The sequence below is a fragment of the Furipterus horrens genome, unplaced genomic scaffold (assembly GCF_987537825.1).
Source record: "Furipterus horrens unplaced genomic scaffold, mFurHor1.1.pri manual_scaffold_30, whole genome shotgun sequence".
NCBI lineage: Eukaryota > Metazoa > Chordata > Mammalia > Chiroptera > Furipteridae > Furipterus > Furipterus horrens.
The window spans coordinates 512949-533976 of record NW_028327200.1 but is presented as its reverse complement, the minus strand read 5'-3'; positions in this window follow the sequence as shown (position 1 = coordinate 533976).

The following is a 21028-nucleotide window of genomic DNA, read 5'->3' as shown; positions in this document are numbered from 1 at the left end:
TCAGGACGCCTACGGTGGTAGTGCAGTTTCCAAGCAGCTCCCGGCTAATGAGCCGGTCAGCAGCTGCCCCTTTTGGTACATCAGAGGTGCTGGGCTACGAAGCCCAGTGACTCTGCTTGGAGAGTGCAGGCCATGGTTACTGGCCTCTCCCACGCTGTTCCCACACTCCCATCCCTGTTCGCCCTCTCTGAAAGCTGCTCTCACTCACTCTCTGCTCCATGTGTATACTCCAAGTCCTTCCGCGATGGGAGCAGGCAGACCACACTGTTATTTACTCTGCCACCATCTTTCTCTTGTCTCTCCCACATCTTTTTTAAGAGATAAACTGGCACGACCTGCAAACCTGTTAAAATTTTGTTCATGGACATGAAGCTCCTCACGGTCCTGCACTCCTAGGGTGGAGGGGTGTGGGATGAGCTGTGAGGTGGGGAGTTGGGGCTCTAGCTTCAGGCCCCTCTATTGACACCCCTCCTCGGTGAGACAGATGCTCAAGGTGGGTCTCTATTGTATATTTTTAGTTCAGCTCCCCTCCAGGATTTATTTTTGATTCTATCTTACATTTTCTGTTTCTTTTGAAAATTTCTCATTTTGTGTATCTTGTTTTCCTGAGTTTTAGTTATCTACCTGTGTTCTTTTGCTGCTCACTGAGCTCCTTTATAAGTATTGTTTTATTATTGAAGCAGTTCGTGGGTCTCCATTTTATTTTAGTATTGATTACAGGAGCTTTATTAATATTCTTGGGCCATTATGGTTGCCTGATGTTTGAGATCCAGGGAGCCTTATGCTGATGTAACTTTGAAAGAACTGAAACATCATCCAGTCTGCGCAGAATGATTGTAGCTGGCGAACACCTCTCTTGCTCAAAACTGAAGTGATTGCCTCCATAATTGCTGTCCCAGAGGACTGAAGCCTGTTCACAGGATTGCTTCATGTACAACCCTGTCTGAGGTCTACATCCCTGTTATGGGAACACCTATAGTTGTGATTTCTACTGGGTCTCTTGGGTGGTCCACTGTGCATGCAGTATTGACTTGTGATTCTGAGAGAGTGCTATTACACTCAAGTTATGAACTGCTTTAATGAACATAGTTGGGTCCACGATTCTCAAGCCTATTACCGATGGTACAGATGGTCACGGCTCCTCCTGGTTGGCAAAGGGATCGCATAAGGGAAAAACTACACCTGAGTTAAGAGAAGGGTAGGACTTCTTTCTGTCCATAGCAGAGTCCATGGTTCGGCCTACCATTGCTGTGTGTTTTTCCCTTCAGAAAGCAGTCATCCTTAGTCTTGGGTTCCGCTGGGATTTCACAACCTTCTGCATAGATTTTAAAGCTACCACAAAGTCATTTTGGTCTATGGATGGCTGAGAAATATTTGTTTCTTTGGGGGATGCGGGCTGGTGATCTGCTATTCTGCCATCTTGGTGACATCACTCCTCAATTTTTAAAATTTTGCCTATGATGTAACTTATCAGAGATTTATTAAGTTTATCTTGTTTGGATTTCCCTAAACTTCTTTAGTCCGTAGACTTCAGTCTTTTAACAAATTTGGAGAATTTTCAAAAAATATTTTTTGAATGCTTTCCCAGATACTCTCCATTACTCTCCCTTTGAAGAAATAAGCCAAGTGCAAAAACATTAGATCTTTTATTACAGTCTTCCAGGTCCCTAAAAATCTGTTCGATTTCTAGAATATTTTTGGTGTAGTATTCAGATGGCTAATTTCTCTTGAGCCAATCTCAAACGAAAATATTTTAAAAATTCAACTAACACACAGGTAAGCAGAGGAGATTTAACAGAACAAAAAAGGAGCCAACTAAAAGAAAGGTAATAGTAAAGTGGCATAATTAAATCTTAAGTTATAAATAGTTGTATTTAATATAAATGGCCCATCTAACAGAGACTGTCAAATTAATACCAACCAAAATCATCCCATCTATATTCTATGAGAAATTTACTTCATAAATAATGATGTAGATATGTAAAAAATAAAATAGTAGAAAAAAGAATTCCATGCAAACTAAGAAGAATAAGCCTGATTTTGGACAAGACGGCAGAGTAGGTATACTATGAGCTCACCTCTTCCAATAAGCACATTGAAATTGCAACTAAATTATGGAAAAACAGACATTGAGAGCTACTTGAAGAGGAGCTGAACAGAACTCCTGTAACTAAGAATATTAAGAAGAAGCCATGTTGAAACTGGTAGTAGAGGCAAATATGTGGACCCTGCAGGTCCACACCCACAGGGTGGTGATTATAAAACAGGAGAGGAAGCTCAATAGTGAATCCCCCACCCACACTGAGAAGTGGGGGATCCCAGGCCCACACCCAGCTCGCCAGTCCAGGTAACCAGTGACATGAAGAGGAATCCCCATAATATCTGTCTGTGAAAACCAGCAGAGATTGCATTTGAGAGACAAAAGCTGTGGGAGATAGATACGCTGCTCTTAAAGGATCCAAGCACAAACTCACTCCTTCTAAGTTCCAGTGCAGCTCAGAAAGTGCCAGGAACATAGGAGGTAGACCTTAATTGAATGTCAAGGGGAGGACTTAAAAGGCAGGGGTTGGGGCAAATCTCCGAGGAAGGAAGTTCTGGCATGTGTCATTGTTACTTGGTTGAATTCTCTTGCCACTCAGCTGGCCCTGCACAGGTGGGTACCAAACGTGTTCTCTCCACTAACCTGGTTAACACTTCTCCCTGCCCTGGCGACTCCCTGTGATTCTGCACCACCCTCCTTGCTCCCCTGGCCAAACATTTCATGGCAACTTCTCCAAACAAGCAACCTGCCTAGCCCATGAGGCGGACTTTCTCCCAAATTTACAAACCTCACACAAGTGGTGGCTGCCTACAGTTTGCACTGCAGACTTTCTCAGAAGTTTGCAAACCTCGCACAGATGATAGCTACCCTGGGCTCATGCTACAGTCTCTCAAAGATCCACAAATGCCACACAAGCAGTAGCCATTGCAGGTATTTTAGCTCCTGCCAAGTGTCCCAAAGCCCAGAACAGCCAACTACCAGTTTTAACCTGTATTGTAAATCCCATCAAGTAGCTCACAGCTTGTTGTAAGAGGCAGCCAGTCGTGGCCTGGAGTATAGTTCTAACCAAGCATATCTGAGCACATCACGACTGGCAGCTGGAGTCTTCTCGCATGGTAGTGTCCACTGAAGACTCTCAAGCCTGGCACAAATGCCAGCCCGTCTCGGTTCACGCTGCAGCTTCTCCCAAGAACTTCCAAACCTAGCCTAAGTGGCAACCAACTGAAGATTACTTTGTAGCATCTCTCAAGTGGCTCTGAAGTTTGGCATAACTGGTGGCTGCCATCAGCTAGTGCCTCAGACTCTCTTGAAGGTCGGCAAACCTCACACAAGTGGCAGCTGCATTTGGCTCACATTTCAGACTCTCTGAGAAGTCCAAAAGCCACAGACAAAGAGTGGCTGCCCTCAACTCATGCTAAAGAATCTCTCAAAGTTCCACAAACCCCCCACACAAATAGCAAAGTTCCACAAAACTTCCACACAAATAGTAGTCAGCCTCGATGTACATTGTAGCTCCAGCCAAGTGACCTCAAGCCCAGCACAAGCAGCGACCAAGCTTGATTTGCATTGTGAATCCCACCAAGTGGCCCCAAGCTTGGCATAAGTGGCAACCGGTCTTGTCCTTTAACAGCTTGAACTAAGCAACCACAAGACTAGGGAAAGTGGCAGCTGGCCTCAGCTTTTAGTGTATAGCCTCTTCCAAGTACCTCCAAGTCCAACACGAGTAGCAAGCAAACACAGATCACCTTTTAACTTGTACAAAGTGGTCGAAGCCTGCCAAAGTGCCAGCTAAGTTTGACCCGCACTGGAGATGCTCCAAAGAGTCTCCAGGCCCAACACACAGATGACCACTTTCAGACTGCAGCAGAGCTTTAATCAACCAGTTCTGAAACCAACACGCCTGAAGGGTGGCATCAATGGCACCAGAGGATCACTAAAAATAGTCTTGCACTATAGATCAGCCCGTGCACAACAGCTCTTCTTTTGTACCACCTGGTTTTAGGACTTATTATATAGTTACATTAACACTTACAGTTAATAGTTATAGATATGAGACTCACTGTCAAGATCGTGTATATTGGCATAGGAACAAAAACCTAGCTCAATCAACCATAGTGGAAAGTTTAGAATATGTCTCAAACAAGTATAGCCAACAACTTTTGACAAAGGTGGAAAAGTAGTTTAATGAAGAAAGGGTACTCATTTCTACGAATGATGTTCAGAAATTGGAACTCCATACATAAATTAATGAATCTTGACCTTAATATCTTATACTTTAAACAAAAATTAACTCAACATATAACTTTTAGAATAAAATAAAATCTTCAAAACTTGGGTTTAACAGTTTTCTTAAACATGATACCAAAATCATGATTCACAATTAAAAAAAAAATTACATCTCGTTAATGAGGCTGTTACAGTTGTCCCCATTTCTTTTCCCTTTGCTCCCCTCTGCCCAGTACCCCCCTTCCCTCCAGCAGTCCCAACCCTCTTAGTTCATGTCCATGGGTCATGCTTGTATGTTCTTTGTCTATTGCCTTTCCTATACGACTCTTAACATCCCCTGGCCTATTTTGTACCAACCATTTATGCTTCTTAATCCCGGCACCATTTCCCCATTTCTTCCCCTCCCCCTTCCCAGCTGATAACCCTCCAACTGATTCCCATATCTTCGATTATGTTCCTATTCTGGTTGTTTGCTTAGCTTGTTTTTGTTCTTATTTCTCAGATCCTGTTGTTGATAGTTGTGAGTTTGTTGCCATTTTAATGTTCATAGTTTTGATCTTCTTCTTTTTCTTAAATAAGTCTCTTTGACATTTACTATAATAATGGCTTGATGATGATGAACTCCTTTAGCTTTACCTTGTCTGGAAAGTACTGTATCTGCCCTTCCATTCTAAATGACAGCTTTGCTGGATAATCTTGGTTGTAGGTCCTTGCTTTTCATCACTTTGGATACTTCTTGCCAGTCCATTATTGCTCACAAAGTTTCTTTGGAGAAAACACCTGATAGTGTATAGGGACCCCTTTGTAGGTAACTATGTCCTTTTCTCTTGCTGCTTTTAAGATTCTCTCTTTATCTTTAACCTTTGACATTTTAATTATGATGCGTCTTGGTGTGGTCCTCTTTGGGCCTAGCTTGCTTGGGACTCTGTATGCTTCCTGGACTTGTATGTCCATTTCCTTCACCAAATGAGGAAAGTTTTCCTTCATTATTTTTTTCACATAAGTTTCCAATTTCTTGCTCTTCCTCTTCTGCTGCTGGCCCTCCTATGATTTGGATGTTGGCACGTTTGAAGTTGTCCCAGAGGTTCCTAAGCCCCTCCTCATTTTCAAAAATTGTTTCTTCATTCTGTACTGGTTGACTACTTATTTCTTCCTTATGTTCCAGATTGTTGCTTTGAACCCTGGTTTCCTTCCCTTCACCATTGATTTCATGCATATTTTAATTCATTTCACTTAGCCTAGTCCTCACTTCTTTCCTTCTGCATTTGCAATAGTCAAGCGTATTTGTCAAGTCTGTGAGCACCTTTTCTTTTTTAGAACTTTATTTATTTTTTATAATATTAATTAATGAATTAATTTTTCACAAGGGTGACTTTATTTATTTTATTTATCTGTTTGAGAGAGAGGGGAAAGGAGAAAGAGAGGGAGAGAAACATCAATGTGCGGTTGCCTCTCACGCAGCCCCAGCTGGGGATCTGGCATGCAACCTAGTCATGTGCCCTGAATGGGACTCAAACCAGCGACACTTGGTCCGCAGGCCAATGCTCAATGTGAGCACCTTTATCACCAGTGTTTTCATCTCTGCGTCTGTTAGGTTGGCGATCTCCTCATCACTTAGTTCTCCCGCTAGAACCTTGATCTGCTCCCTCTTTTGGGCGATACCTCTGTGTTCTCAATTCACATCTTCCTGTGTTTGCTTCTGTGTTTTAGGTGGAGCTGTTGCACCTGTCACATTGTAAGAAGTGGAGCTTTAGGTATTTGTCAGTGACAGGCGACTTGTTTCACCGCATTGTGGTGTACGTGGGGGAGGTGTCTGCGTGGTAACAATGCCACTTGCTCAGCACTTGCCCCTTTTCCAGGCACTTGCCCTACTTCCTGTATGGGACTGGCACCCTTCTAGCTGTTGCTCTGGTTGTGGTTCCCAGAGTGGGTAGGTTTGTGGATATTCTAGGACCATGGAGGCCTTCTAAAGAAATGGAGTCTGCTGAGAGACCAGCAGTTTCTTCTGCCACCCCATCCCCCACTGCTTTGCACAGTCAGAAGCAATGAGGCTTTGTTTTCCCTGGAACCAGAACTGTGAGCTGTGCAGCCTTGTCTGGGGCTCGGACCGTTCCCCAGATGTCCCTCCCTACTTTTTTCTTAATGTGTGACTGTGCTTTCTGTCGGCCAGTCACAGCTGCTGTCACTGCTGCCAACACACCACATTCTCTCCACCCCAGCTCTGCCCCTCCTGCCTGTCTGAATGAGTATTTCTTCTTTATATCTTTGTTTGTTGGACTTCCATGCAGCTCGGATTTCTGGAACTTCTGGTTGTCTACAGTTTTGAGGTAGTTGTATTGCTTCTCAGTTGTGGAGGGAGACGCAGCGTGTCTGTCTACCTACACCTCCATCTTGGCTGGAAGTCCCGAAACATTTATTTATAACTACTCTTTTTTTCTTTTAAAATTATTTTTAAGTATATTTTATTGATTATGTTGTTCCAGTGGTCCCAATTTTTTCCCTTTGCTCCCCTCTGCCCAGTACCCCTTTCCCTCCAGCAATCCCACCCCCTTAGTTCATGTCCATGTGTCATACATATAAGTTCATTGTCTTCACCCTTTTCCATATTGTTCTTAACTTCCCCCTGTCTATTTTGTACCAAACAAGTATTCTTCTTAATCCTTCCACCATTTCCCCATTTATCCCCCTCCCCACTCCCAGCTAATAACCCTCCAAATAATCCCCATATCTTTGATTCTGTTCCTATTCTGGTTTGCTTAGTTGGATTTTGTTTTTACTTTTTAGATTCAGCTGTTAACAGTTGTGAGTTTGTGTCATTTTAACGTTCATAATTTTGACCCTTTTCTTAAGTAAGTCCCTTTGATATTTCATCTAATAAGAGCATGGTGGTGATGAGCTCCTTTAGTTTTAACTTGTCTGGGAAGCACTTTATCTGCCCTTTCATTCTAAATGATAGCTTTGCTGGATAGAGTAATCTTGGTTGTAAGTCCTTGCTTTTCATCACCTTGAATACTTTTTGCCAGTCCCTTCTTGCCTGCAAAGTTCCTTTTGAGAAATCAGCCTATAGTCCTATAGGCACCCCCTTGTAGGAAACTCTTTGCTTTTCTCTTGCTGCTTTCAAGATTCTCTCTTTATCTTTAACTTTTGGCATTTAAATTATGATGTGTCTTGGTGTGGTCCTCTTTGGGACTAGTTTGTTTGGGACTCTGTATGCTTCCTGGACTTGTATGTCTGTTTCCTTTGCCAAATTTGGAGAGTTTTCCTTCATTATTTTCTCACATAAGTTTTAAAGTTTTTGCTCTTCCTCTTCTCCCTCCAGTACCCCTACGGTTTGGATGTTCACATGTTTAAAGTTGTCCCAGAGGTTCCTAAGCCTCTCCTCATTTTTTTTCTTAATTGTTTCCTCATTCTGTACTGGTTGACCGTTTTTCCCTTATGTTCCAAGTCATTGATTTGAACTTTGGTTTCCTTCCCTTCACCATTAGTTTTGTGTGGATTTTCCTTCACTTCATTTAGCATAGCCTTCACTTCTTCCCTTTTGCACTTGCTTGCCATACTTAAGTATATCTGTCAAACCAGTGAGTATCTTTATCACCACTGTTCTAAACTCTGATTCCATTAGGTTGGCTACCTCCCTCCTCGTTTGTTAGCTTGGCTATCTCCTCGTCACTTAGTTCTCCCACTAGAACCTTGATCCATTCCCTCTTCTGGGCCATACTTCTCTGTCTCCTCATCTTGGCAGGCTCCTGAGTTTGTTTGCCTCTGTGTCTTAGGTAGTGCTGTCACTGCTGTTATGTTATAAGGGGCGGAGCCTTAGGTATTTGTCAGTACAGGGCTACCCGTTTCACCACGTTGTGGTGCTGTTTGTGGGGGAGGGGTCTGAGAGGGAACAATGCCACTTGCTCAGCACTCGCCCCTTTTCCAGGCACTTCTCCCACTTTGTATGGGACCGGCGCCTCTCTAGCTGTTGCCCTGGCCATTGTTCCCAGAGTAGGTGGGTCTGTGTACATTCTAGGATTGTGGGGACCCTTTCAACAAGTGTACTCTGCTGAGACACTGGCAGTTTCTTCCTCTGCCTCAATCCTCACTGGTTTGCAGAGTCAGAAGCAGTGAGGCTTTATTTTCCCCAGTGCTGGGACTGTGAGCTGTGTGGTCTGGTCTGGTGCTTGGAACGCTCCCCAGGTGCCCCTCCTGACTTTAAAAAATGTGTGACTGTGCTTTCTGCTGGCCTGCTGCTGCCGCCACCGCCGCCGCCGCCGCTGCCACGACACCGCATCCTCTCCACCCTGGCTCTGCCCCTCCTGTCTGGATGAGTATTTCTTCTTTATATCTTTGTTGGACTTCTATGCAGCTTGATTTTCTGAAACTTCTCATTGTGTTTAGTTTTGAGGTAGCTGTATTCCTTCTTAGTGGTGGAGGGAGATGCAGCGTGTTGGTCTAGGTCTCCACCTTGGCCAGAAGTCCCTATTTATAACTACTTTTAACCATCACTTGAGCTATTACTTAAAGATTGTTTTTAGCTAATCAATCACACATATTTAGTATCGCCCCTGGCTCAGTTAGATTTATAGGGCTACAGTATCGATTGTCCCTGTACTAATGATTGTTATGGAAGAGAAGGCATGCCTTTTTTATACTATATCCATTTCCATATAGCAAGGACTTTGTGTAATTCAGTAGAGAAAACAATGCTCATAGCTCAACTTTTAAATCTAAACCAAGCATTCTGAGCCCACAATGAAATATACTAGTTATACTACCGATTACAAGCCAAAATTTATCTCATACATTAAGTATTAAAATAAATAAATTCAATAGAACATTTCATAATTCAAAATTGTCCATCATATTAGAAAGTGTTACTAATTTGCATTTTTATAAACCACTGTGAAGTGAAGAGCCCCACATTAAGAGTTATTTTATTTTCTTTGTTATTGGTGAACTCAATATATTGATAAAAGCTGGTTCATAGGAGGCCACTATCATAAGTCCAATCGTTACATAGGAAGAAATCTTATGAAGAAACGAACTATTATATCATCACCTCCCAAACCACAATCCTGACTAAATGACTCAAAATTACAAGTTCATGGTGTAAAAAAAAAAAAAAATAATAATAATAATGAGGAGAATAAAAGCTAATAACTTAACATACATTCAACATTATATGCCTAAACATTTCATTATCATTATTACATATCACCTTCAGAATAATACTATTAAAACTACAATCATTGTTCTCTGTTTTTACAAATAAACTACAATAAATCTGTTAAGTAAACAGACTTAAACCGAGGGTTATAAATTTAGAAACCTTAATATCTTTCTTTTCAGTGCTAAGAGGTTTCTGATTCACGTGAATTCAAATGTGGGAGCATTTCTGAATCCATTGAGATATTGCTTCCTGGCCATCAATTTGGCTCAAATAAACTCTCCAAAAATTCTCTGTATTTTCAAATGTTTCTTACATCGATAACAACTTGACAGAGTCAGCAGGATTCCGAAGAATCTTACCCCGGACCACGTTGCAGACCCAGACTCATGCTATGTATCAGCAGAGGCCCATTGTGCCTCACTGGCTCTTCGTTTTCCAAAGGGTGAACTCGGGTGAGTTTCAACTGGAATTCCAGACCTCCCTGTTTTAAGGTATGAGACCCTGACTTTATCTGAGTTGTCTTTTTAAATCTTCAAAGTGGAACTAAGATTAAAGGTTGACAGAACCCAGGTTAAGGCAGGGCTGGAGGGGAAAAAATGAGTGGTTGGTTTTTTAATTTTGCTTTTCAATTCGTATTGCTTTCTGTGAATGTGAAGTACAGACTGTACAGATCTCAAAATCAAACTAAAATTAACATGGTAAACTGTGCCTCCAAAGCCAGAGAAACTCCCACCCCCCAGCCCTCATTAATACTCCTGGTAGAAAGCCTTGACTTGTACGTGCATTAAAGAAAGGGGAGGGTTTAACCAGAAGTGTTACCAACTTAAAATGGCCAAACTACAGTTTTCTTTTGGAGCCTAATTTTTTTTTGCATGCAAAATTAGAAAATACTGGCTCTAAAACTAAACTGAATGAATGAGAAGCTTATTGATTTAGAAATTAAAAGCCTCTAGGAGGAGCACAGATAACCTTTTCAAAGGTTAACAAGAAAATTTAGAGACTATCTCTGAGCTAAAGAAGACTTCTGAAGCTAATAAATGCCATCCCCTCACCTCGCGCCCACAACTCCAAAACCAAAGTTTGCCTTTGAAATGCAAATGCCTGGTGTCCAATAACTCTTATCTGGACTATCTTAATGTGCAAATTTCTGGAAGGTAAATCTTATGAAAAGTGTTGAAAAAAAAAAACTCTGAGCCACACCTGATCACCTTGATTTAATTTACTTCACCTATTCCTCTCTAAATTAGTGAATTTTGGTGAAAGTTATTGGATATCTAGATATTTTGAAATGCTAAAACGTTGATTGCTAGACAAGTCTTGGGTTTGCCTGCTTTGGCTTTTGTTGCAGAGGCTGTAGAATGGATTTGGAGCTGTTAATGAGTGCCTTGCTGATAAATGTCTTTGTTAGAGGTGTGATTCTTGAAAGCGAGTGTATTTGCCAATAGAAGAAACTATGTTTCTACAGGTTGTGAAATGTGTTCATAAGAGTCAAACTAGACTTCCCTCTGGTGCCAGCAGCCCTGGGCGCGTGCCCAGGTGAGGTGAGGTGACTTCAGCGGGGAAACAGAGGCAGAGGTGGACCTCCACCGGCCCCGGACACTGAAGGGGTGAGGGATGACGGGCCCGAAGGCCAAAAAGCACGTGGTGCTGCCCACTCGCCCAGCGGCCCCCACGGTGGAGCAGACCCTGGAGGATGTACACGGGGCGCCCGCTGAGGACCTGGTCTTTCACTGTCCTGGCCCTGGAAGACTCGTCAGACCCCCTAGGAGGGCTGAGAACCCTGAGGCCCAGTAGGAGCAGCTCTACCAGCACGGGCTGATCAAGTGTTTACTGCATGCTGAGATCTCATTTACTCACAGGTGGGCTATATGCAGATGATCCCTTCACTTGGTCTGGATTTCAGATTGCCTTTCCAAGAACCATCTGATGGTAGTGATAATATATAGAAAAAGATCTCTGTCATTGGTCTCACATCTCAGGGATGTTCCTGCCCCCTTCCCCCAAAGGAATACACATAGCAGGGGAAACTCAGGAATTATATTGGGAAGGAATTCAATCGTTTATATGAATGTATCACGAAAATAACGAGCAGCTCATGTGACGTTTCTGTAAAATACGTCTCAGAGTTTGAAAGCAATTGTTGCTTAGTACCTGTTACCAGGGCTCTTTCAGGTAGTGACAGAGTGTGTGTCTTATAAGAAAATACAAACTATATACGGTCAAAAGCAACTTTATTAAATGACCTGGAGAGTCACACATCTGAGCAAGCAGAGGCAAGTACAGGTGTCAGTGATATTTTAACAAATTAATTTGTGAACAAAAAATGATGAGGACCGTGCCACCCACAACTGCCAGAGAAAGATCTAAAACAAACTTAGCACATTCTCGAATTTCCAGAATGTCTTTATGTGTGGTAAAGGATGGAGGGATCACACGTTTCGTGCAGTCGGGGTTTCTTACTAATGCTACGAGTGAGAGGTCTCTTGGCTAAGGTGTGGGTGCAGGGGGAGAGTTATTTCGCCTTGCTCACGATTGCCGATCTCTTTTTTATTTCCCTTAAGATATTTTTATCAAATAGTTCTTTTTCCCGGTAATGCACAGGTGGCCCTTGCAGGTACTTTACTTCTGCCTCCTTGTAATCTAGCCCATCAAGGGCAGCAATTGAACAAATTATGGCTTCTGGCAGAAGGACTTCCAGAACAAAACTTACTTTGTCATCCCTTGTCAGAGACAGCGCCTTCTTGTCTATTTGCTTGTAGAGCTCTTGTAAATGCCCTACCACGTCATCCAACTGGTCTTCATCCTCCAGGTATGTCTCAACGCAGATCACATATCTGGCTGATTTCATAAATGACACCAGCCACCTGGACTGTTTCCTGCCTTTGAGGATGTCCAGAAGATGGGAGTCGGCTCCCTTTCTCCTCACGATGAAGTCCACGAGCTTCTGGTTTTCTCGGTCCCAAGCAGCCCTCATCTGGTCAGGGAGCGTTTTCTTGCAGGGCCCCTTCCCGCCTGGGGAGCTCTCCTCCTCGGAATCTTCCAGGTCGGCGTAATTCACCTTCGGGAAATCAACCTCAAGATGCGCCTCTTGGATGGCTTTCCTAATTGGGTAGCTGATGTCGGCGGCATAGTAGTCCAGGAAAGAACCCACAAAAGACCCGTGACTGAGCTGTTCTCCGTAGTGGGAAATCAGGGAGAAGCACCAGTTCACACCATGCTCGTACACTTTCTTGGCTCTCTCCATTAGTTTCTCCTTCTCCTTACAATGCAGATGCTTTAACCTGCGAAGAGGCACTCGAATGCCGCTCCATGCTGCGCACATGTTTGCATCAATCAGAAGCACCCTTGCAGTCTTCTCTGGGTGGCTGACAGTCTTCACCACTGCTGGCCAAAACGGGTGGTTTTGAAATTTAAACCAGACCACCATTCCTCTTTCAATGGGGCCCAGCTCCTGTGGGACAGCCTTGCTTATCAGTTGTGGCACATCCTTGGCGCCATGCTTCCTCATAGCGGTGGTGGGGTTCAGAGCCTTTGAGTCAACAAAAGGTTGAGGTTCCTGCCGTGTTCTCTGAAACTCTGGTGCCCACCGCTTCCTTGGTTTGCATGCCAAACGGCGTGAACACTGCAGCTCTGGGTTAGGGGCACTGGAGGGTGCTGCCGCACCTTCAGAGCCTGGCTTCCAGGCACCCTGTGCAGGGTCCTTGATGTTCACGGAACAGTCAGAGGAGACAGTTGGGGTCTTGGGGCAGGTGCTACGTGATGCCTTTCTTTTCGGAGCCTTGGGCACAGTGACTATGGAACTGTGTGGCAGAGATGGAAGGATGGCTCCCCTTTCAGCCCCTGCACTGTTCTTCCTGACGATCGGTTGTCCCACATCCTCAGCAGCATCCTTCTTCATAGCGGTGGTGGGGTTCACAGCCTTTGAGTCAACAAATGGTTGAGGTTCCTGCCGTGTTCTCTGAAACTCTGGTGCCCACCGCTTCCTTTGTTTGCATGCCAAACGGCATGAATACCGCAGCCCTGGGTTAGAGGCACTGGAGGGTGCTGCCACACCTTTGGAGCCTGGCTTCCAGGCACCCTCTCCAGGGTCCTCGATGTTCCCGGAGCAGTCAGAGGAGACAGCCGAGGTGTTTGGGCAGCTTCTGCATGGTGCCTTTCTTTTCAGAGCCTTGGGCACAGTGACGATGAAACTGGGTGGCCGACATGGAAGTACGCCTCCCCTTTTAGCACCTGCACCGTTCTTCCTGACTATCGGTTGTCCCACATCCTCGGCAACATCCTTCTTCATGGCGGTGGTGGGGTTCATAGCCTTTGAGTCAACAAGAGGTTGAGGTTCCTGCTGTGTTCTTTGAAACTCTGGTGCCCACCGCTTCCTTTGTTTGCATGCCAAACGGCGTGAATACCGCAGCCCTGGTTTAGAGGCACTGGAGGGTGCTGCCACACCTTTGGAGCCTGGCTTCCAGGCACCCTCTCCAGGGTCCTCGATGTTCCCGGAGCAGTCAGAGGAGACAGCCGAGGTGTTTGGGCAGCTTCTGCATGGTGCCTTTCTTTTCAGAGCCTTGGGCACAGTGACGATGAAACTGGGTGGCCGACATGGAAGCACGCCTCCCCTTTTAGCACCTGCACCGTTCTTCCTGACTGTGCAATTCCGGGACCTAGCTTTTGAGGTGTTTGTCTTTTCCTTGCCCTCTTTCTCATGGTTGTCTTCTGAAAGCAATGGGGAGTTTGAGCACATGCTGAAACTCTCTGAGGACTTTGTTTGCTTTTTTCTTGGAACAGGAGCGACACATGTGTGTACCTGTGATTTGTCACCATCAGGGGTGTCTTCATCCCCTGAATGTACCAACAGTGATCTGGGGGTTTTCCTTTGGCTAAGACATCTCAGTGAATGCCCTTTGGGCTTCCGAGATTTTTTATGAGACTGTATCCGTGGCCCCTTTGGAGACATTGTAATGGTCTCTGGATCATCTGATGCTCTGGATGGACCCAACTTTGCTCTCTTTTTCAGAATCTTCTGTGCCAATGTCAAAGCTCTCCTGTAGGCTGCTCGCTCTCCTGGTGGGACGCTGGCCTTTGGCTGGGCCACTATCGAAGAGAAGATGGATTCAACTTGAGACTCATTTAGGATCTTTACTTCCCTGCGTTTCACTTGAATATTTTTACCTACTGAGAGTATTTCAACTTGTAGATAACATGGCTTTTTCTTCTTATTTTTTGGTGAGCGTCCGGATCTGGACAAAACCCTTGCTGGCCAGAACTGGCCTTTCCAACTGCACAAGACATATTTGGAGTCCATTATGACTGGTCTTGGGTATTGAAAGGTAATTAACAGAAGTCTAGGGGTGCAGCTGTCCCACAGCTACAGCAGGATTGTCCTCAGGCAATGTGTTTCACCACATGTTTTTGCCTAGGACTTGAGAGGGATTATTGCTTGTGTGACCTGTTCTTCTCCACCTGAATCTCCCAGAAATGCTGGAACTTGTGTTTTGATAGACTGAACTGAAGAATACTGGAATATGGAAAAGGAAAAGAAGAAGAGTGTCAGAAAGAACTTTTTTGGTGTGTAACAGGCAGAGTTGGGGGAGGCCGAGTACAAGGCAACTATTTGGGAAAAAATATGAAAGATACCAGAAGAATTCCACAGCCCTCTGAACCCACTTTGTGTCCTGTTGTCACTACTGCATAATAAAGATCACTTGTGTGTGGAGGTTGGCGTCATGTCCAGGATCTCATTTGTGCCATTGGACATCCAGTGCCTTTTGTGCTCCTCGGGGCTCATCCTAGGGGAATGCTTCAGGGTCTCTTTTCTGGTGTGCGAGCATGGCCCTGTGCACCCAAGGAAGTCAGAGATGACCTCCGATATACAGACATGGGTATCAGCATGATAGCATGTCCAAGAGTGGGAACATAGAAGCCAGGGGTTCATGAAGTTCTTGTGGGTGTTAGAGGTATTCCCGTTCATAAGGATCGCTGCAGGCACAGGCCACTGGCTGGGACACACACCTCTTTGCTTCTCCATGGTGGTTTAAATGGATCCCGACTCCCACCCTCAAGCACCAAATCAGTGTGAAGTAGTGACTGTGCAGTGAGGAGCAAAAATAAAACACATGCCAAATGTCAACATGAAACAAATGATTGCAGATGAGATGTGTAGTACAATGGGAAAGTCTTACCGAATGCCAGGTGGACTGTGGTAGGCGAGGTTCTGTGAGCAGGATCTGTTGAACTCCAACTGCTTGTGGGACAGGCCCTTTACCCTTCTCTGGGCTTCTGAAGTGCACTGCTCTTCCAGGGATAAAATGGTACCAAATGCACCTCTATATTAATCTAGGAAATTCAAGCGAGTTAGTTAAATGGGGAATGAGAGAAGAGGGTGTACTTCCAGCCAAGATGGCAGCACAGGTACACATGCTTCCCCTCCCTCCACAACCATAAGAAGGAATACAGCTACCTCAGAACTAAAAACACCCAGAACTACCAGAACATTGCACGGCATGGAAGTCCAACGAACAGATACACAGAAGTAATACTCATCCACACAGGTAGGAGGGGCAGAACTGGGGTGGAGAGCAGGTGGTGTGGTGGCGGTGGCAGAGGCAGCAATGGCAGTGGCAGCAAGGCAGTGGCTGTGGACGGCCAGCAGAAAGTGCAGTCACACATTATGAAAGTCTAGAGGACAACTGGGGAATATATCCCAGCTCCAGACCAGACCACACAGCTTACGGTTCCAGGGCTCGGGAAAATAAAGCATCGTTGCTTCTGACCGTGAGAACCAGTGGGGATTGGGGTGGAGAAAGAAGCCGCCAGTCTCTCAGCAGTCCTAGAACATCCACAAATCCACCCACCCTGGGAACGACGGCCAGGGAAACAGTTAGAGGTGTGCCAGTCCCATACAGGAAGTGGGAGAAGCTCCTGGAAAAGGGATGAGTGCTGAGCAAGCAGCATTGTTCCCTCTCAGACGCCTCCCCCATATACAGTGCCACAATGTGGTGAAACAGGTTGCCCTGTACTGAGAAACACCTAAGGCTCTGCCCCTTACCATGTAACAGGTACAACAGCTCTACCTAAGACACAGAGGCAAACACAGGAGCAGGTCAAGTTGTGGAGACAGAAATATGGCCCAAAAGAGGGAAGGGATCAAGGGTCCAGTGGGAAAACTAAGAGATGAGGAGATAGCCAACCTAAGAGATGCAGAGTTAGATACTGGTAATAACGATGCTCACAGACTGGAAAGACATGCTTGAGTATGACAAACTCTTAAGGGAAGAAGTGAAGACTATACAAAGTGAAATGCAGGAAAATCCACACAAAACCAATGGTGGAGGGAAGGAAACCAGGGTTCAAATCAATGGTTTGGAACATAAGGCTGAAATTAACAGTCAACCAGTGCAAAATGAAGAAAAAGAATAGAAGAAAACGAGGAGAGGCTTAGGAACCTCTGGGACAACTTTGAACGTGTCAACATCTGAATCATAGGGGTGCCAGAAGAAGAAGAAGAAGAAGAAGAAGAAGAAGAAGAAGAAGAAGAAGAAGAAGAAGAAGAAGAAGAAGAAGAGCCAGAAATTGAAAATGTAGTGAAAAAATGGTGAAGAAAAACTTTCTTAATATGACAAAGGAAACAGACATACAAGTCCAGGAAGCACAGAGAGTCCCAAACAAGCTGGATCCAAAGAGTTCCACACCAAGACACGTAGTAGTTTAAATGCCAAAGGTGAAAGACAGAGAGACTCTTAAAAGCAGCAAGAGAAGAGATGAGTCTTCCACAAATGAGTTCCTATAAAACTGTCAGCCGATTTTCCAAAAGAAACTTTTCAGGCAGGAAGGAACTGGCAAGAAGTATTCAAAGTGATGCAGAGCAAGGACCTACAACCAAGATTACTCTATCCAGCAAAGCTATCATTTAGAACGGAAGGGGAGATACAGTGCTTCCCAGACAAGGTAAAGCTAAAGGAGTTCATCATCATCAAGCCATTATTATATGAAATGTTAAAGGGACTTATTTAAGAACAAGGAGATCCAGACTATGAATATTCAAATGACAACAAACTCATACCTATCAACACAGAATCTAAAAGCTAAGAACAAAAGCAAGCTAAGCAAATAACCAGAATAGGAGCATAATCGTCGGTCTGGGGATTAGTTGGAGGGTTATGAGCTGGGAGGGGGAAGAAGGAGAATGGTGGAAAAGGTGCAGGGATTAAGAAGCATAACTGATTGGTACAAAATAGATAAAGTAAAGCTATTGTTCTTCGGATAACCCTGACCCCATTCTTTCATGGGTAGTGGGCCCCCTTTTGTCAGTTTTGGTTTTGCCCTCTTATCCTGCCTCTCTTTTGAAGTGGACCATACTTTTTCTGACTCTAAACTAGGGATTAATTGGTGTAGTGGGTCGAAGTGTGCTGCTTGTGAAAAGGGCTCCCAAGGGTGTCACACCATGGTCATCCCAACCTCTCTTACGTGTCTCGGTTTCCCTCCCAGTCGTCTAGAACAACTGGAAGGTCTCGGCGTGCTGAATGACCAGTTCTTATTTCGCACGTCCCCAGACGAGCCACGAATGATATGACTGTGAGTAGAATGTCCTACGAGGCCCTTGCATGTCTCATGGTTTGACCCCCGACACCTCTGCTAGGTCCCAACTCACGTAGGGACACCCGAGAATTCGGGCCAGAGGGAGGAAGTGCCTCTTACTTCAGAGCTCGGTCATCGCCGGAGCCCTCATACAAATCCCATTTCTGTCCTAAAGCTTCTCTGGCTCTCACAAAATCCTATTCAGGGGGAAACACCACAGGGGTCGGGCAGTGAGTGCTTGTGACTGTGTTCCTGGGTTGCACGGACATTGGCTTGTGGCTGGCAGGTGCCTAGTGCTCTAACCCGGTCCATGTGCCAGCTTATCCTGTCACAGGAGTCTTACAAATGGCAAGTAGCCTATTGGCTTATAAGTGCTTGTCCTGTGCCCGTAAGATTGTGATGACTTATTGAATGAGAGAAGCCAAAATGGTCCCTTAGTGAGTGAGAGGAGACAAAGACGAAACCAAAACTCCCGCCAGAGAGAGTGGCAGAAAGAAGAAAGACCCCCCTCCCTTTTCCTAACCACACAGGCAGCCTTTTCCAGAGGGAACCTGGGGGCTGCAAGCCCTTACCAGGGGCAGAGGCACCAAAATTCCTGTCCATGCAGTGCGGTTGTCCATGGTTAGGCTCTTGGTCCCACAGCCATTCCAGGCGTCACTTCTCTTGAGTGCCCCTTGCCCAGGCACCAGATGAGGCCCCACATTCAGGAGCCAGATGAGGCTGACCTGCCCCATGTTTGGGCACCAGGTGAGGTGCAGTTGCCTCCAATACCCTAGGCTTGGTTGGAAACTTCTGTCCAGCAGAGGTCCACGACCACAGCGGAACAAATCCATCCAGGACACTGTTATTTTGTCGGGGGGTGGGGGTAAGGGAGGTGGCTGTTCCCTCTAATGGAGAAAGGGCAAGACCTCCACCCCTCATGCTTTTTATTGAGAAGGGTACGCATGGGAGATACAAGTCAAAACTCATAAATCATCAATAGCTTTTAGGTGCTTGGATTACAGTTGACAATTACAGGTTACGTGGACCACTACAGAGGGCACAGTGACCAGTCCGTGTCAGGGTCTATTAAACATCTTGACAGCACTGTGGCATTAGGCGCAAGGTTTCATACATTCCTTGCTAGAGATTGCTTATAGTTAACTAGGAGATAAGAAAAGCAGAGCATGCTCCAAAGCATAATAAGCATTCTTTCAACCCAGTTCCCATGGAAACCCTCTGAATGGCCTTCAGTCATGTCTCCCTGATGGCCTTTCAGTGTCTTGTTGAGACTTAAAGATAACCCCGGGGGTAGGGGCAAGTCTGGCTCGTGGCCAGGGTTATAGTTCCCAGAACAAGTTTATTAATCACTTTAAGTTTATGGTGTCATAAACATCACACAGCTCTATCTTCAGTCTTGAAACTGATTTGCCCAAGTACTGGGCGTGTTGCTAGCATAAACATTTGTATCCAGTCTTCCTCTTTCCCGACTGGTAGCTCACAGAACAGTGCTTTTCCATTAGGATTCTGTCATTTATTTTGTTTATCGCTTCCTGGCCCTTTCGCACAGGACAACCCTAAACTGGTGACTCAGGTTTCAGAAAGCCACTCAGTAAGTCAAAGATAAAGTTATTTCTCTTCTTTTGCTGGTCCCGCCTCCTTGCAAGCTTTATCTTCGCGTGAACGATGTTGAACTGCATTGCAACATACACGCACTCAATGACAAAAGATAAGCAAGCCCTTTGCAACGTGTCTCTCCATCTGCCCAAACAGAGAGTACATTTTTAGTCCGAAGTCGGACATTTTTTGCATCAAGAAAAACATCGTTTTTTGGTTCTCACATAGAATAATTAGTACCATAAAGCAGTAAGCTCAACCCAGGTTTCTAAGGTCAAGTCAGAGGCTTGAGTGCTATGCCCAAGTCTAAGTATGTCTTGTAATTTCAACAGTCGATGTCCTCTTTGCTTAAAGACTTTGTTCATTGGTCCCTCACCTGCCCCCCACAGCCCCCAGCATGTTATACAGCTGTGTAAGATATGGCCGAGTTCCCAGGCAGAAAGCTAACGAATAGGCATCGTCAGTAATTGCCCATGTGAAGACCACAGTGTCAATGGTCGTTGGTGTGCTTCTGGAAGAGTTCATGTTCTTAACACAGCAGGTGAAACTGTTAATGGTTAAAAATCATTGTTCTCTTTGTCTGAGTACAAGTAATTTTGGAGTTCTGTTAAAAATTAATTTCCCATATTTTATAAATGTTTGCCTTCAGTCTAATAGGACATACTAACAGAAAATTGTGTCAGAATAGCAATAATATTTAATAAGTGCAGATGCTCTGTTTTATGTGAAAGAATGAAGATTTTCCTTGTCTATGTTGGCCGATGAGCAGAACAGGTGAACCTTCCATTTGGCCCCACAAAAGCAGTTAACAATTTCTCTTGAATCAAAACAGGAAGGAAATTTCTAGGGCAGCCTTCCTGCATGGGGACCATCTTGTCCTCACGCCCTTGAGATGTCGTTCTCAGGCTGCTATCACATGACCTCCAGATGACCCCTCAGAAAAAAGGGGAAATAACAAGTGTCATGGGGAGAGTGGAGTAAACAAAGGCTTTACACATTGCTCGTGGTACTTTTAAATGCTACAGTGGCTGTTGAAAATGGTTTGGTGTTCCATCAATAGCTTCAACATATAATAAGTACATGATTCAGTAATTCCACTCCCAGGGATACACCCCCACCCCCCTAATAAAAACATTTAAAAACACGGAAGTATCAACATTCAAAACAGCCAATGATGGAAGCAACCCAAGTGCCCATGGGCTGACGGATGGATAAACATCCTGCAGACTATCCATGCAATGGCACAGTATACAGCCATAAGAAAGAGTGTTAAAATGTGGATGAGCTCTGAAGCCATTATTCTAAGTGAAAGAAACCACACACCAGAGGTCACATAATGTATGATTCAATGTACATGAAGTGTCCAGAATAAGCCAGTCCGTAAAGGCAGAAAGTAGTTCAGTGGTTGCCAGGGATTCTGGGCAGGAGGAATGAATGAAGAG